Raw genomic sequence first — 17322 nt, 5'->3', positions numbered from 1 at the left:
AAGACTGCTCATCATGTGTAGTCTGTCTGTCCACTATCTTACTGCCATCCTCTCCAGATAAGAATGTCTGTGCACCCAAGGACCCCAGATGGATCTCTGAGGAAGACAGTCCCAAAGCAGGTGGCTCTTGAATAAAACTGATTGGCTTTCAAAGGATACCCAGGCAAGAGTCTGACAGTATGGCCCCAGGTCTTAGGAGCAGGATTGAGTCCCAGACAGGACAATCCTCAGAATAGCAACCAAGACCCTGTCAGTGGAATATCTGAGGGCATGGGCTATCCATGGCTTGAAGCCTTCCTGACGACGTGACATCTTGAAAAGGGGCAGACCGTTTCTCTGGGATAAGTTTGTTGCCACTCCGCCAAAGAAGGTTCCAGAAATGGTACCACTAGCAGCACAGCACTTATGGAACTGGAAAGGAAGCACTTAAAGTCTCGAGGCTCTCAAGATGCCATTGTTACTCCTGCTTTAAAACTAAAGGAAACCGGGGGGGGGGGCAGGGTAAACACACCCCACACCCGTCCAAATTCACACAGCTGAAGGCGCTCAGTTAGAACCAGGCTGACACTGAGTCTACACGCCTAACCACCCATCTGATCTATGCTAGGGCACTGCCAAAGTGGGAGACAGAGAAGGTCTGGGACCGATAAGGATGAAGGCCATTTCTCCCGAGCCTTAGTGACCTGTGGCTACTCCCTTCACTCCCCACAGTGCCTCTTAGAGATCCAAGCATCTTCATCCCTGCCTTACTGCAAATGAGACTCAAAACAAGCAAGATGCTTGCCAAACATGGCAGCTCCTGGTCGTCATCTCAGCACATGGGAGGCTGAGGTGAGGAGACCATGAGTTTGAGGCCAGCCTGGGCTTCATAGTAATACCCTGTGTGAAAAAGCGAAAGGAAAGATCAGAATTGAAGAGGAGGGGAGGAAAAGAGGAAAGAGGACAGGAGGGGGGGACAGGGTGGCGGAGGGCGGGGGAGGAAAGGTCAGCGTCACTTGCTCAAGGTTACTCTTCTAGGATCTGAACTTAGTTGAGATTCAAACACTCCTGAGTAGCCCAGCAGGGCTTTCTGAGGACTCCCAAAGGTACAGCCTAATGATTTTTACATTTGTAGCCCATGTTGCCCTGGGTTTTAGCAACAAATCTTACAAGAGATGGGTCTGGTTCTTTCCACTCACAGGCAGGGAAGCCGAGGTCCAGAGATGCTGTGATCTTTGACAGTGTAATGAGAGTCTCTGGTGCTCACCCACTTTCTGCCACAGAAATTGGAAATCCAGGCAGATATTGCTGGTAGGAGGAAGAAGGCAGAGGCCTGGGAGACAGAAGGGTGGGATGAAGAGGCAGTAAGAACAGTTTTCTATCTCGTCATTCTAGAGTCAAAGTGGCCCTGAAATGGGAAAGGCAGGCTGAAGCTATTAGCCACAGAACCATGGACCCATCAGGGGACTTGCGAGCCAGTCCCTCATCCCCAGACCATCTCCCATTACTGCAGAGAGGACTGCCTGCTGATGTGGGATGCTCCGCCAACTTCTCAGCTCTAAGCTCTTATCTCTGCCTGCCTGGAACTGTATCCACACATCACTAAGGGCAGTGACAACCCAGGAGCCTGGTGCCCAACCACCCATGCTAGCCTTGCTGCCGACACAGATTGGACTCATTGGGGGCAAGCTGACTCGTTCCAGTGTCCAGCTCCCCCACAAGGCTTGGAGATAAGAAGTGACGACTCTGACTTCGGTATGCCTATCCATCCAGTAGGAGCCAGAAAGATGAATGCTAACCTCCCATGATTCCAGTGCTATTCTGTATGTTTTTGTGTTAACTCTGCCATGCTTGGAGAAGCCCCCTGAAGATGTAAAGACTATGAAACAGAGGCACAAGCACAAGTCCACACAACCAGAAAGGAGTCTTCTTTGAGCAAATCTGCCTGAATCCCATCACCAAATGCAAGGGCTTGCCAGTGATGGGGCATGGGCACATGCCTGCCTACAACTAGCTTAGGACCCAGACAAGGATCTCCTTGCCTCCCCAGAGAGGCAGAAAACAACAATGAGATGTGGAGTCCCTAAGATTTGGATCCCTCACCACGGAAGCCTCCTCACCCCCATTCCTTGTCTCTAAAGTAAGCAATGAGTACAGAATGGAACGCTCAGGGTTGTTCTAATCCAAGCTGGGCTTCCAGGGAACCTGGAGAGTTCAGAGCACATGGGGCCCCAGACAGTATCTCAGACCACCTCACACCAGGTGGGCCAGTGATTAGCAGAGGGCTAGCTACCTTTAGTCCCTCTCCTCAGTAGTTCAGGCCTGACCTCAGAATCTACAGGCTCCCCAGGGGCGCTCAGCAGCTCCAGATGGGGCTGGAAGTCCAGAGCCTGGAGCAGGGACAAGCTCTCAGCCGAGCAAGTGGTGGCTTGCCAGTGCTCCACCCACTGCATCTGAGAGGCTCCTTTGTGCCAGCCCTGCCCCACCCCCTACTTGCCATCTGCCAGGTCCCTGGAGGCTGGTCACCCTCGGCTGCTGGGTGCACTCACATGATGCCCCCATCTGATGTGAGTCAGAAAGTAGGGCCACCCTGAGGACCTCCACCCCGAGGAGGGGGGTTTACAACACTGAGGTTTGGGTCCTCTGTTGTCACACATCCTCCAACCTCCCCACCAGTACCTCTAACACCCTTATCAAGGGCCTGTCCCTTCCCCTACTGACTAGAAAGAAGCTCATCCTGCATCTTGAATCCCAATGAGGGGGGCTCAGCATCCACTGGACGGGAGGTCATCCACAGTGGCCCCCTTTATGGCTGTCCTGTCCATGTCTCTTCCTTGTCTATGCAGAATCCTGATAAGCAAGCCATCCCCATAAAATCCGCCATAACTGTCTACTGTCTTCATTTCCCTTCCTTGTGGTTGAACTATCAGTTCCACTTCTTTTCCCTTAACCAGGAAGCCATCCTTAAGCCTGAGGCTCAACGGAGCAGCCAGGGGCAGAGCAGCCAGGTCAGACCCACTGCCCTACCCACCCTGCTACCCGGTCCTCTCACCATCGCTTCCCACAGCACGGAAGATTGAGACCCTCTGTCGTGACCCATGTCAGGCTGCAGTTCTGTGGCTGGCACCACGATTCTGAGCTTTCATTGTTCCCCCAAATTCTCCCCATATTATATTCTCCACCACGGACATTCCACACATCTATGCCCAGACACCGCCCCTCCCTCTTCCCTTCTACTCAGTTTAGGGCCAGACTCACCCCTCCTTTCTCACAGACCCAGAGCTCCTGTCATCTCCTCCCCATCTGCAATCAGCCCTCCTCACCAGCCTGTCCCTAACAGGATGGTGAGGCCACATACAAGCTGATTGGGACAACCTCCTAGCCAAAGATCCGCACCAGGAGCCAGGATCCCCCTGCCAAGGAGCCAAGTCCTCAGCCCATACAGAGGCACAGTGGCTAGGGTCACCCCCATGCCAATCTAGCAACCCAAAGAGAAGCCAGTTGCAGTGACTTTGACCAAGGTGGGATCAAGGTGGGATGTATCTCAAGTTCCTGGGACTCTAATAACAAAAGGAGATAAAAAGTCTGGCCCCAAAAGCTAGAACAGACTCCGAACAGGGCAGGGAGGACCACACAGGGACTGGCCTGCACTCTGGTGACCCCTTGGCAGCCTGCAGCACTCGATGACCAGAGCTTGATCTTTCAGCGGTCTCCGAATCCTGGAGGGCTGCCGCCGGGAGGTAGCCGTTTGCAAGTTCCAACTGACCTTCTTTGCCTAGTTGCTCACTGTGCAGCACACAGTAGGCACTTCATGCTTCAGATCAGCAACCTCCCTTGGCCTTCTGAAGGAGGCACAGGATTTCTCCACCCATGTCACCCACCCCATGGCACGGTGGCCCAGGTGGAAAAGGGGGAAAAGGGGTTCTGTCACTATTCACCCCAGCCCCCTGCTCAGTAAAATGAGCCCCTTAGAGGCCCTAACGGTCACCACACAGAGATGGCTGGTTGGAGAGTGGGGTTAGACAGGAACCCTGCCCCCATTTCCTATACTAGGGGAAGGGGACTGAGGTCCTATCAGGCCCAAGCAGCTGGGGGCCCTGAGGTCTTGTGGTTAGTGGGTTAAAGAGCTCTTGGCGCCTTGGCTTCCCTTCCCAGGATCTTCATTCCAGGTGCCTCCTGTTCAGACCAACGTTGCACTGTGCCTTCGTTCTTTGGTCAAAAGTTGTTATTGCCCTGGTTCCCTAGGGGCCCCTGTCCTACCCCTAAGGGATAGAGGAGGCCACCGACAGGGGCACCATGCTCAGTCTACCACAGTGCCCTCTTCTGGAGTCTGGCTCTCCGTGGCTCTAGACTTGCTGTGTGACCTCAGACAAGCTGCCTGCCCACTCAGAATCTCCCAGCTCCCACGCGGCTTCTTCGTAGCCCAGGCAGGCCTTGAACTTGAGAGCCACCTATCCCTACTTCCCCAAATACTGGCATTACAGGTGAATCCCACAGCCTAAGGTAAGGACAGCCAGTCTATCAAAAGGCCCGGAGCGTTGCCGCCACACTGCTGGACCCAAGACAGTACCACACCAGTGGAGGCTTGGTTTCCCAAATGCCCAACAACTAATGATTCCAAAAGTTCTGGTCCTGATTCCATCCTCTTACTAGGCAGCTCTCAGTTTACACACATCTCTACCCGTGTGGTGCACTAAAGCCCCCCAAGATCCCTTTATATTCTACACTCTCTTCTTAGCAGCCACATGTCCTCCCCAGCTCCTCCCACCCACTGGTCGCCCTTAGTGCCCTTAGTCCGGTACCTGGTGCCAGGCAGTGGGTTCTGGAAGGAACCACCTTTCAGGATTCACCTCCAGCGCTGAATTTTGCAGTCTCTGGGTAAGAGTGTGAGCTAGAGCGAGCAAGTGTACTGGCTGGGGGTGGGGGGAGGCTTTGGGGAGACTCCTACCAAGCCAGCAGCCCCTTCCCTATAGTAGAGCCCAGGCGGCAGGCTGTGTGGAGTCGGAGAACCCGGAGAAACCGGGGGGGAGGGCAGGGACACCCTCCTGCCCGAGCTCAGCTCCTCCCTTCAGGCTGGAGATGAGATGACTGGCTAACTGTGAGTCATGGCTTTCTCAGAGGGAGGCAGGAGGAGGCAGGGCTGACTGACGGAGGTGAGGCGGTGACCCTGGGGGATGCCCGTGATTCAGACCTGGCAAGTGGGGACCTGGGTCTCCCCTCTTATCATCCCAGCACCCTGGTGCCAGTTTCAAAAATGGGTATGAGCTGGGATGAGTGTGTCTCCTCATATACAGCCCCCCTCATCATTGAGTCCCTGGGGGCTCCCCTGATGTTCTTTCAAAGCAACCAGTTTGCCATGGCAACAGGCTATTCAGATGCTGATGCTGCCCCTTCCTCCAGGCCCAGCCAACAACTACCCCTTCCTGAAGGACAGTCTAACCTCCGTGGCAGCAGGCAGAGCCGGCGCTGACTGGTAGAGCGGAAGGCACTCCAAGAGGAAGGGGGTGTCAGGCCGCCTGGCTGGAGGCCATATGTGGCTGACTGCTGACCCACGTCTCTTGAACGTCTTCCCAGCAGGGAGCCAGACCATTCTCCCTCACTCTCAACCTTTCAAAACTCACATCCTGGACTCTGAGACACACACACACCACACACACCCCAAGACTTCTAGAAATAGCCGTTTTTGAGTCTGTCAGCTGAGCCAAATGGGAAACTGAGGCTCAGGTAAAGAGCCCTTCCAAAACCTCAGAAAGAGCAATTTGAAAATGGGCCAGCCTCATCATGCCCACTCTGGCTGCTGTCAGTTGGCTGTTCTGGCTGAGGTTCACAGGTCCTGCACAGTGGGGGATGGGGGTGGGGATGGGGTCGGGGAGGAGGAGGGGGAGGCGCGGGGGCGGGGGCGGGGAGCGTTTTGGATAAGCATGGCCCTCCAGAGTGAAGGCTCTTTGCTCTCCCATACTCCACACTGTGTGAGCAAAATGAAGCGCCCAGGAGGATTTCACAACCTAATGAGGGCCAGTGGCAACAATAACAATAATGGCGGTAACAGAGTAGCAGCAATCACACCGGCTGCGTTCCAGCCTTACCCGCCTCTTCCCTGCTTCCCAGCACCTGCCCAGACAATTAATGAGCCTCAAGGAATTCTCCAGGAATGTGGTAATGAAGAAGGAAGAGGGCAAGGCAGAGAGACAGAGAGAGAAAAGATGCTCAGGGAAGTTAGTTAACTTCTTCAAGGTCTCACAGCTGGGGACTAAAGAGGTCAGACAGGCAGGAGCCCAGGGGTCCACTGCACACCACCACCACTACATGAGATGAGACATCAGAGACAGCCAGGGACTTGATCCAAGACCGCACAGCTAAGACAGCTGGGTCTCTGGCTCTCAGCAAACATCCAGTAGGGACAGGCCCTTAACCTCATCATCTCCACCATGTCTCCACCACACAGAAGAGGCCCATGTATATATAGAGAGAGAGCAAGGGGGATCTCAGCCACACCCTTCAAAGGCTGGGTATGGACCAAATGGCTCCAGAGTCCCGGCTGGATAAGAGAGAAGTCAGGAAATTCAAGGAAAGGAGACCCTCAAAAGAACCTTCTAGGGGTACAGCAGCAGGGTGGAGAGGTGGGGAGAGCTATGTTTGAAGGAAGTGGGGCTAGACAGTGGAAGATATTGACTGGACCTGGAGGTCTAATCCAAGGCGCAGGGGCGTCTCGGAAGGTGTTTGAGCATAGGAACGATATCTGTGCTAGGCGCTCAAACTATGAAAATTGACCAGAAACCTCAGATTTCAGATGGGCCCCAGACCCATCCCATAAGAACCTAAAATTTAACAGGATTCCCAGGTGGCTATTGTTTTTGGCAAAGCTTAAGTAGGCCCATCTCTCCTCTAAGGGCTTGAACTGGGTGGTTGTGGTGTTAAGAAGTGTGGACCACTGGTGGCTGGGCTCAGGCTGGGGCCTTGAAGATGGAGACAGAGAAAAGCTGGGGTGAAGATTCTCATCCCAAAGACCAGAAACAAGGCTGAGGAAAGTCAAACAGGGAAAGGGGAAGTATCAAAAGCATCCCCGACATGTATAGTCAGGAGTGGGGTGCAGATCTGGGAAGAGAGAAAAGGCCATCCTAATGTATGGTCCGATGCGAGTGGATGTACTGCGGAATAAGGGAACCGCATGTCCTCTCTGGTTCCCATGGCTACTGGAAGCACAATACCAGGGCCCGGACATAAAAAAACTCGGGGCAGCTCCACAGGGAGGGTTGTGGGATTACAGGCTGGTGCCAGAGCCAGCATGGGATGGGGAGCACAGGAAGCTGATAGGTACCCCCGCCTTATACGAAATGGAAGAGAGACAATACTGATGGCTGGTTCCTGGCCAACTGGCTACAGCAGACTCTGCCAGCTGGTGACTTGGGCGAACATCTCTGCCCAGCCACTGCTTTGCTGTCAGTGGAAGACAAAAACCAGCGCCTGCTCCCTGGGCACGGAGGAGAGACCTTCAGGGACACATGGACCCCGGGATAGGGATAAGAAACGGTGCTGCTTACGGTGGCTACTGCCTGAAGCAAGGCCTGAGCACAGAGGACAAAGTATGTGGCTGGTGGAACTTCAAGGGACCTTCAGGCCTCCGTCTTTCCAATCTGCCTGATAGAACAGGTTACACAAGCCGGCCTTGTCAAGAGCAACGAGCTGTGTCCACCCTTGCCAAGGGGCCTGGAAACCCATTGCCTGATCAGAGGTGGGTTTTTAACTAGACAAAAAGAGTCCAAGTACAGGTTTCTCTTGCAAGCTCAGTGTCCTTGTATATTTTAGAGCGCAATATCCGGCACACTGATGCTAACAGGAACACAAAGGCACAGAGCTCCAGCTTGTGAACATCCAGTGTCCCTTCTAGACAACAGGAATGCCTGGACCATTTTTTCAGAGATGGAAACTGAGGGACAGAAAGGGGACCTTCGCAAAGCCACCCCACAATCGAGTAGCCTGGAATGCAGAAGATGTGCTAGAGCTCTGCTCCTCCTGTCCACCTCCCTGCTCCCTTCATTCCCGTGGGAAAGCCTCCCGCCCACAAGCGTGGGGGGGGGCACCACAGCCCCATGATAACGCCACCTCCCGTCACATTGCCCCAGGGTCCAGCAAGGATGGGGGTGTCCATGTGACTCAGCCACACTTACAAAGGCAGCTGTGTGCCAGTGCTCACGACAGCCTTCCCCACTGGGGGGCATCCCTTCCCCTAGCAAGGGAGGAGTTGGAAAATATGGCTGGTCCAAGAGGAGGGGTAAACAGGGGCCTTTCTCAGCCATGAAGGTGGGCTGAGCCTCACAGGGATTCAAGTCTGGGCTTGGGGTTCAAGGACAACATAGCAGATAATGCGGAATAAAGGCCCAGGATAGGATGTGAGCTTAGTCCGCCCAAGTCAAGTTTGCCTGATTTCTGAGACCTTATTTGGAGTCCACTCTAAGTCTTTGGGGATGGAGCCAAGCAGGTTCTGCCTGCATTTACCTGCCTCAGATTTCCAAAGCCCTAGGTTGTGGTCTGGGGTGAGTCCCATCTCCCAGATGCTAGCAGAAATTCTTTAATCCCCTCCTGGCCACAGCACTGTCCCTCCTCACCCCTTGAACCAAATAGCAGTGGTAGACTTGTCATAAGCCGTAGGAGTAGCTGGTGTTTTCTCCCACGGCCCTGCCAACGGGTTTATACTAGGGGAGGGAAGGAGACCCCCCTAGCCCAGTGTCATGGCTGGAACCAGGGTTTGACTTCCAGGACAGTTCCTTCCCCCAGGTCTCTCTTTTCTGGCCCCAATAATGTTTGATCTCATGTCAACAAGAAGTGGTCTTGGTCCCCGGCATGGGCACACCACCTTTCTCCTTGTGCTCACCTCATTCCTGCCTGCAGGGAAGAGGCCAATCCAGTGTCTTGTTCCCTAGCCAAGTTCATGCTGGCAGCCTCAGAGGTGGGCATGCCTGGTGCCCAGCTACCTGAGACAGGCAAACTGGCTAAGAACCTCCTGTTCCTGTTGTGGCATGACGGAATGTCTGACCCTCAGCTTAGCCACCCCCCCCCCCCCCCCCCCCCCCCACCCCGCTCCAAGAGCCCTCCAGTAGGAGGGCTGGATCCAGCCAGATCTTGCTCAGAGAGTCATATGGGCCATGCCCCTGCCTCTCAGCATTCAGGAGCCCCTGAACTCAAGGCAAAGATGAGCACCTTGAACAAGCCCTCACCAATCCTGTCACAAGTCTGGTGCCTTGTCCTTCAGGATCCAGAGGCCTGCGCTCCTCCTGTGAGACCCTACCCATCTCTGAACAGAGGTTCTATCTGCAGCCCAGTTGATCAGGGGGAGTTGTTATGATGAGGTTGGTCTTCCTGCTTGGCCTCTTCAGGGTGTGACTCTCTGACCTGTACTCTGCTCAGAAGCAGGCTGGCCCAGGGGAGCCACTGATTGAGGTTCCAAACTACTCTCCATGATGCTCTGGTTTCTCCCAGTATTGCCCCCCAAGCCCTCCATAATTGCCGTGGGAGTCTAGCATCAAATTGCTGGGCTTTGATCTTTCCATGCCTCAGTGTCTTTGTGTAAAAATGGGTACAGCACCCTCCTGACCACTGGGTTTGCTCTTGAGCATGTATTGAAATACATGCACGCGTGAATATTTATGTGCACATGGGTGTGGAGACCAGAAGTCAACCCCAGTGTGTGTCTTCCTCCACCACTCTCCATCTTACGTGTTAAATGTTTTAGGAATTAGATTTTGTGTGTGTGTGTATGCACATGCACATGTGTACGTGTGCACATACAGGTAACAGTGCCACCGTTTTGCATGTGGAGGTCAAAAGATAACTCACAGAAGTTGATTCTCTCCTTGCCTCGAGTGGGACCCAGAGGTCTAACTCAGGTCATCAGACTTGAAGGAAAGTCCTTTAGCCTAAACACCTTGCTGGCCCTTCAAATTACTTTTGGAGAAGCTCTCTGATTCAGCTAGACCCTCTCGTCTCTGCCTCTCTCGGGTACAGGCACAAACCACCAAGTTCACCTTTTCACTGTGGTGCTGGGGAATCCAAACTCAGATCTTCATGCTTCCACAGCAAGCATGTTTGCCAACTGAGTTATCTCCCTAGCCCCATGAGGCTGCTTCTAAAATTTCTCCAGTGTGCGGGAACAGAGGGACTTCAACACTCCACAGAAGTCACCCTGCCTCAGCTAGAGAGCTGGGCATGGTCTGAGGTGACTAGCATTCCCCCCCAAAAAGGCCATGTCAGCTGCTGCCAACTGTTCCACATTTGTGCCTGGTCTATGCCGCCCCTCCCCGGGTCCTGTCCTGAGGTTTCAGTGGAAGCTGCTCAAACACCAGGATTGGTCCAGCTGTCTCCGATCAAGCAGAGGAGCATCTCATCTGTGCCAAGGCAGGCAAGGGAAGCCCAGAGAGGTTTAGTGACAAGACAGTACCGCCCTGTAGGAAGGATGGGTAAGTCAAGCTCTATCTTACAGAGAACACTATGCCACTCACTGCCAGTCTCTAGGACCAGGATCTTGGTTGTGCCCTCATGTGCCACCACATCCCCTTCTCGATACATACACAGCACAGATGGCGTTTGTGAGATGTTGGCTGGGGAGACTCACTTGGGAATTCACAAAGACACTCGTTTCCTCACCCCAAAATCCCAGTAGACTGCCACCACCTCCTCCCCCCCCCCTTTTCTTTCAAGATAGCATCTCTCCACGTAGCCCAGGCTGGCCTGGAACTCAAAACGGATCTGCCTCAGCCACCCTAGTGTGGAGATTACACCCCACCCATCTCCAGCACTTCTCTTTTGATACAATAAAGAGCTGGAATCCTAAATACTTTGTAGAAATCCCTCAGAGCATGGGGCCCCCTAGCCCCGGGAGACCGCGCCCCCCCAACACCTCCTGCCTTCTGCATGCCCCTCTGCCCAGCAGCCAGGGAAACCCCCCCCGGGGGTCTCCCACTAAGTGCTGGGGTGCAGGTGGCTCAGGCGGCATAATGGAGTGATAACAGATGCTCATTAGCAGGGGCCCACCGTGCAGCCCACATGCCTCAGGGAGCCAGACTGGCAGAGGCAAACAGCGGCGCCAGCCGCCCACCTTTGTCTGGTTGAGTGGGGACCTGAGTGGGGGCCATGAGCTAGGGCTGGGGGCTGGGCACTGGGGCTGTTGAAGCCCTATTTAATTTGACATCTGGGGCTCAGTCTATCTCCATCATGGTACAGCTAGGGACATGGGTCCAGCTGGAAGGAATGCCAGGGTCCCACCAGAGGCCAGGGCAAGCCTGAACTTTTTCCTATCTGGGCACATCTTTGGGGTTACCATGTGGGGGAAGCAACTGGTAGGAGGTGTGCACTCTTGGGCCCCCACTCTAGTGACTCTTGCAGACGGGGTGACAAACCTGGGCTGACAGGCAAGGGGACCTATGGCTGGCAGCAGCAGAGAAACATATTCATGAGCTCTACCCTTTTGCTGGCTTACCAGGAAAGGCTGCCTGCCTCTTCCTCCTCAGAAGTCAAACAACCAGAGTGAGCTGCTGCTAAACCGGTTCCCCCCCACACACACCCGTGGATCTCAGGAGGAAACTGCTTGGGGAGCACTAGGGATGAAGGGAAAAATGGGGTTCATGCCGCCAGTCCTCATCCACATGCCAGGGTCCAAGCTTCTCTCTGGCCCTCATGGCAGTGGTGCCCTTCTGAGCAAAGAGGGGCACAGCCGGCCAAAGTATTTCAGTGCCCCCTCGTGAGCACACCCAGCCCCACACTCTGAGCGGCAAGGAGTATCCTAGGACCAGCTAGAACCTCTAACTCGGTCGTTCCCTGGGAGACACGATCCAGCACACGCAGGAGAATCCCCAAGCACCACGTTGAACCTGAGACCAAGGTCAAGCGGGGGGCCGGGACAGGCGAAGGCCATGCCATACCCGTTGCCCTCTCTTACCTCCGTCTCGCACTCTGAATAGCAGCGTCTTGCCTCCAAGCCTAGGCAGGCACTTCTGTTAACAGCCTTTGCTGCTAATGTCTCCTCCTTCCAGGTGCCCAGCACCTAGTCTGAGCCTGTCCAGGCAGCAGTGAACTCAATCCAGGTGAGGCTCCGCCTACCGGGCTAGCTTCCGGTGCCAAAGTGCCCTCTAAAACTCCTAGGTTTCCTAACGAGGTTTGACAGTCTTCAGACTCCACGGACTTTGGGGATTTCTTCCCCAGACAGTAAAAGCTGCGCCGTGGGAGGCCGAGTTCACGCTGTCTCTGAGCTTCAGAGACCCTTTCAGGCCGTGGGAGGCATGCTGCCACGCCCACACACACCTGCAAACTGCCAGCCCTTTGTGGCTTCTCCAGCCTCTTCCGAGCCATATCCTGTCTGCAGCGCGATACACACCAGCCACCGGCTGGATGCAGAAGGACTCCGGGGCTGTGGGTGGGGCTCTCACAATATGTCCTGCTGGACACAGGTGGGATCAGAGCAGGCAGAGGGTGAAGGGGGCAGGAAGTGAGCTTTTTTTTTTTTTTTTTTTTTTTTTTTTTCTAGGGATAGGAGGTGGCAGCTGCCCCAGGTATCTTGGNGGGATCAGAGCAGGCAGAGGGTGAAGGGGGCAGGATGTGTGATCTCCTTTTTTTTTTTTTTTTTTTTTTTGCTAGGGATAGGAGGTGGCAGCTGCCCCAGGTATCTTGGAAGGGGGCCAAGGGGAGAAGTCCAGGCAAGCTCCACCCTGCATTGGAGAGAGGCCTCGTGCAGGCACTTCCCTCAGACCCTGCCACCCACCTCTTTTTCAACGCTCTTGCAATCAGGCACGGGTATCAGGGGCGGGGTATGTGTGGGTCCTGATGCGCACACCCAGCTCCCAACATAGAGACCTGCTGGCTGAGCCATACTTCCCTTGGAAGCCAATCCAAGCATAGGCTGATGCTCTGAACAAGGGGTATGAAACACTGTTGTGGACCAGGCCCATGGGGTTGGCAATCCCGTAGGATTTACCTTTCTCGGCTCCCCACCCAGCCCCCCCGCCATGTTTTTCGCCACAGTGTTTCTCGGCTCTCAGGTCAATCCCCATGCTTTTCTTGTCTTGTCTGCTTTTTCCCTGGCAGTTACCAGAGCAGGGCCAGAATAGGGGCTGGTCTAGAGGAAAGATGCATGGCTAGTGAGTGGATAAGAAAAGAAGATGGATGGATGGATGGATAGATAGGTGGATGGACAGATGGACCAGAGGATGGATTCCGTCACATGTTTGTGGAAAGCCTGCTGCGATCCAGGCACTGTGCAGGGCATAGGACAGACAGCAACAAGGCATATACTAAAATCATACAGATCATCAATGTAATGAGCAATAAATATGAAATCTATCCAGAGCTATAGTAAGAATAATGGGAAGAAAATATGGTGAGGGGAGTTGATAGAGGAGCAGGGCTGGATGCTCAGTGAGAAATGATGCTTGACTATAGACAGCATCCAAGGAGGCAGCCTACGGGGTACTGAGAGCAGAGCACTCTAGTGGATGGGAGAGCCTGTGCAAAGGCCCTGGGGTCGGTGATCCTGACTTTTGGGATGAGGAGGAGGTTGCTCACTGCTGTGCAGCTGAATGAGAGAACAAAAGACAGAGAGGAGGCCACAGAGGAGAAGGATATCGAAAGGGAGCTCCAGTCCCCTGAGATGACGCAAGCACCTGTCTGCACAGGCCCCGCTGGGACTCTCAATCCCACCATAACGCCTTCCACGTGCGAACTTCTGGCTACAGGGTGGGCATGCACACTTGCTCTGCCCAACACAAGCTGGATCTCTAGACCTGAGCAGATGGGGGTGGGGAGGAGCCAAGGAAGATGAATGTCAAAGAGAGGACACACAGGAAAAGCTTGACTACAGATCCCCATGGCCCCAGAGACACCATCTGCCCTGATAAGGACACAGGGGAGTCCCAGTGATTTCCTGTATGCCCACTGGTGACTCCCTAATTTGTGACACCCACACTTCACATCCTGTCCTATATCCTCAGGGGCCTCAGCATGTGATATAGCTACCATTCTGTCACCTAACAGCAAGGACTGGCGCTAGAATCCCAGTCTTGAGCCCACTTTCGCTGGGTTCCCTTGGAAAGGTTGCTTAAGGTCATCTATCAAATGGGGACCCCCTTCTTTTGCCCTGCTTGCCCTCCAAAGATAGCAGGAGTTGGAAAGTTTAGTGAGCCCTGGCAATGTAGGCACCGGGGAGCATTTGTGAGTCTGGAGGTATGGTCTCCTGGTGACCCAGGCCATCCCCCTAGAACAGTGGGTTAAGGAAATGAAATGTATCAAGAACCTGGCCAAGTCTCGGACCTGTTACCTGCAGAGATGGATTGTCACCACCACCACCATCCGGGAAGCCAGCCCCGAGCCAAACGCAAACTCTGGGTCACACCTGACTTCTCTCTCATCCTGGAGGGAATAGCTCCCTGAGGGGCGGGTACTCCCAAGCAAGTCAAGAGTCAGGCCCCAGGAACAGGCTTGAAGTCACACCCAGGCAGCTGAACTCCAGTATCCGGCCTGTTCCCACCCATCACTGACAACAGAGAAAAGAACACCAACAACTCCTTCCCTTCCTGGGTACCTGGTGAGAGGGTGAGAGAGTCCCCAGGTGTGTACCTCGTGTTCTCACGCTACACTTCCATGTTCCCTCTCAGAGCTGGTGGAGCCCACAAGGTCAGGGGGTGAGCTCCCCATCTCTACGGAAAGCCATGGCTGAGCTCCTCTTGAACCTTGAGAAGGTGCTGGCTTCACCCACCGGTGGCAGGCGTGAACTCAGGCAGGGCATCTGACTTGGGCCATTTTTCGCTAGTTCCTGTATTTTATCCACTGAGCTAATATTTGCCTAGTAAGTCCTAGGTGCCTGGGCCTCTCCGGTTCAGAAAACAAACACCCTGTGGGACCGGCAGTAGAAATGATGAGGTGGGGGTGGGGTGGGGTCAGGGGTGGGGGTGGGGATTGCTGGATCAGACTGCCTGAAGCCCAGCCCCATCTGCTGTTCAGTCACCTCCCTCAGCCTCAGTGTGTGCGCACAGCAGGTGTTAGGGGCACCTTTCCAGGCTGTGAGGACTCCCTGGGAAGACGCTCAGTCCCTCTCAATGGCTGACACCTGTTTAAATGCCCCATAAATGCTCCCCATCCCCAGTGCAGAGCAGAAGGTTAGGTTACTGGCTTCTGGCGATCCTCCCTGCACTCAGTGCTGTTCCTGCTACTGAATGGCGGTGGTCCCCACTGCTTCCAGGGACAAGGACTGTCTCCCTATGGCCACCCCTGGCAGAAGCCATTCTTCAGGGCCATGTGGGTGTGTGAGCTCACTGCTCTAGAGCCCACCCCCAGTAGCATGCCGGGCTGTCTCACCACGCTCTGCAGAAAAGAGTTGGGATGGGTAGCTGATGGCACTGCCTAGCTCTCGGTGAGTTCATGGTAAGCCTGGTATGATGGCTATCACATCCCAGCGAAAGGCTCAGGCAAGAAGGCCACCCCAGACTGTGCAGCAGACCCTGACTGGGCTAAGTTCTCAGTGAGTTCATTCGTAGATTTCTGTCCTTTGGTCGAGGTCAAGTCTGGCATCTAGTTTCCTCCATACAGAGTCATCCATCTGCCCCAATCTAGAACCTGGATCCCCCCCCCCCCGTTGCGGTCTGAGCATTTGCCACCCAATAGCACTTCAGTGCTTCGGAATTGGAGCCTTTCTCGGAGCAGACCCAAGAGTAATATCTGTCCTCATTTTACAGGCAAGAGAGACGTGCCTGTGCCACTCCACCGTGAATCAACACTATCGGGCCACATCCTCAGTGTTCCGTGACATCGCTCTTCTCCAGGTTGGCCCTGTGTCTTGAGGTGACTGAGTCACATTTGCAGCCCTCACCGTCACCTCAGCCTGGAGTTGGCACTCACCCTGAGCCCACTAGACAGACACAGGAAACTGGGGGAAACCAAATGTCACATCTGGGCCCGCAGTAGAAGGGGCTGGCCCCAAAGAAGGGTTCCACCCACACAGGGGACCCACTTCTCATCCCTCCTCTGCCAGGGAAACTCCACCTGTCCTCTCCCGCTTAACCTCCTCCTGCGTAGGAAGTTAGCTCTTTCCCTGGTACCCCACAAAGTCGAACATCCTTTTACCTGTAAGAACATTCAGCACCTTGGAGTCCCTGTGTGTTCAGGTCCCATCCAAGCACTGAGTCTCGTCCAGGGATTGTGGACCAGGACTCAGGAGGCTGAGACCCAAATGTAACTGTATTGCTAGTCAAAGCCAGCATCAGCATCTGAAATGGATACCATCCCTGGCTTATCTACATCATGAAATCTTACCTGATGTAAATGTTCATCCAGCATCTTTCAACTGTCCAGCTGGTCTCTGTGGGACCAGACACACAGTATGTCTGTTTTTAGGGTACTCGTGCCTTGATGAAGACAGGAAAGAGATTTCAAATCTGGAGGAGTAACGGGGGTAACCCAGGAAATATGAAGACGAATATTTACACATAACCGAAGAGTGAGGAAGAGAATACAGAACCCAGAACCCACATTAGCTAGGTAATCAGGGACGCCTTCTTGGAGGAGGTAAGGAAACGGCAACCCCAAGAAGAGTGGACTCAGGGCACAGGCAGGATGGGGAGGCTCAGTGGGGGATGGGCCCAAGTGTAGGGAAACTGACAGCTGGTAAGTATGGTGGGAACTGGGAGAGGATACCTCCCTCCCACCTCCGTCCTGGGGAGAGACACAGACTCCAGTTACCAGGGAAGCTACAAGTCAGGCAGCCTTGGCTCTGTCTGTCCTGAGCAGGCCAGAACCGGCCACTCTGCCTGAATTGGTTGTGCTACCCGATCCAGGAATATCAAAGATGGCCTCCATCTACCAGAAGCCAGGAAGAAATGTTCCTGGGGCCCTCAGAAGGAACCAGCCCTGTTGACTGATACCTTAACCCTTGACCAGAGCCAACAAATCTGTATTCTTTTTTTAAAGATGTATTTATTTATTTCATGTATGAGTACACTGTTGCTGTCTTCAGAAGCACCAGAAAAGGGCACCGGAATCCCATTACAGATGGCTGTGAGCTACCATGTGGTTGCTGGGATTTGAACTCAGGACCTCTGGAAGAGCAGTCAGTGCTCTTAACACTGAGCCATCTCTCCAGCCCAAGGCTCAGTATTGCCACGGTATTCATGTGGTAAATGTCACCAACCTCAAGGTATAGGGGTCTGCCGGGGTTCTATAACGAAGTACCAAAGACCGAGTGGCTTAAAGAACACAAATGTCGGGCTGGGCTGGTGAGATGGCTCAGTGGGTAAGAGCACCCGACTGCTCTTCCGAAGGTCTGGAGTTCAAATCCCAGCAACCACATGGTGGCTCATAACCATC

General features: G+C 54.1%; 1 protein-coding gene across 3 annotated transcripts in view; it reads right to left on the bottom strand.

Annotated features, from left to right (window-relative positions):
• Window positions 1-12216, bottom strand: part of Adgrg1 (adhesion G protein-coupled receptor G1) — a 37519-nt gene extending 25303 nt beyond the window's left edge. The window contains exon 1 of one of the 3 annotated variants that reach the window (XM_021220419.1): window positions 11912-12216. The gene's annotated coding sequence lies outside the window, so the exon portion shown is untranslated. Of the gene's footprint in view, window positions 1-1178; window positions 1949-4781; window positions 5290-11911 lie in introns of those variants that run through there. The other 2 variants (XM_021220420.2, XM_029532411.1) reach the window with 2 other exon arrangements.
• Between the last annotated feature and the right edge of the window lie 5106 nt (window positions 12217-17322).

Source organism: Mus pahari, chromosome 20 (genome assembly GCF_900095145.1).
Source record: "Mus pahari chromosome 20, PAHARI_EIJ_v1.1, whole genome shotgun sequence".
NCBI lineage: Eukaryota > Metazoa > Chordata > Mammalia > Rodentia > Muridae > Mus > Mus pahari.
This window is presented reverse-complemented; position numbering and strand designations above follow the sequence as displayed.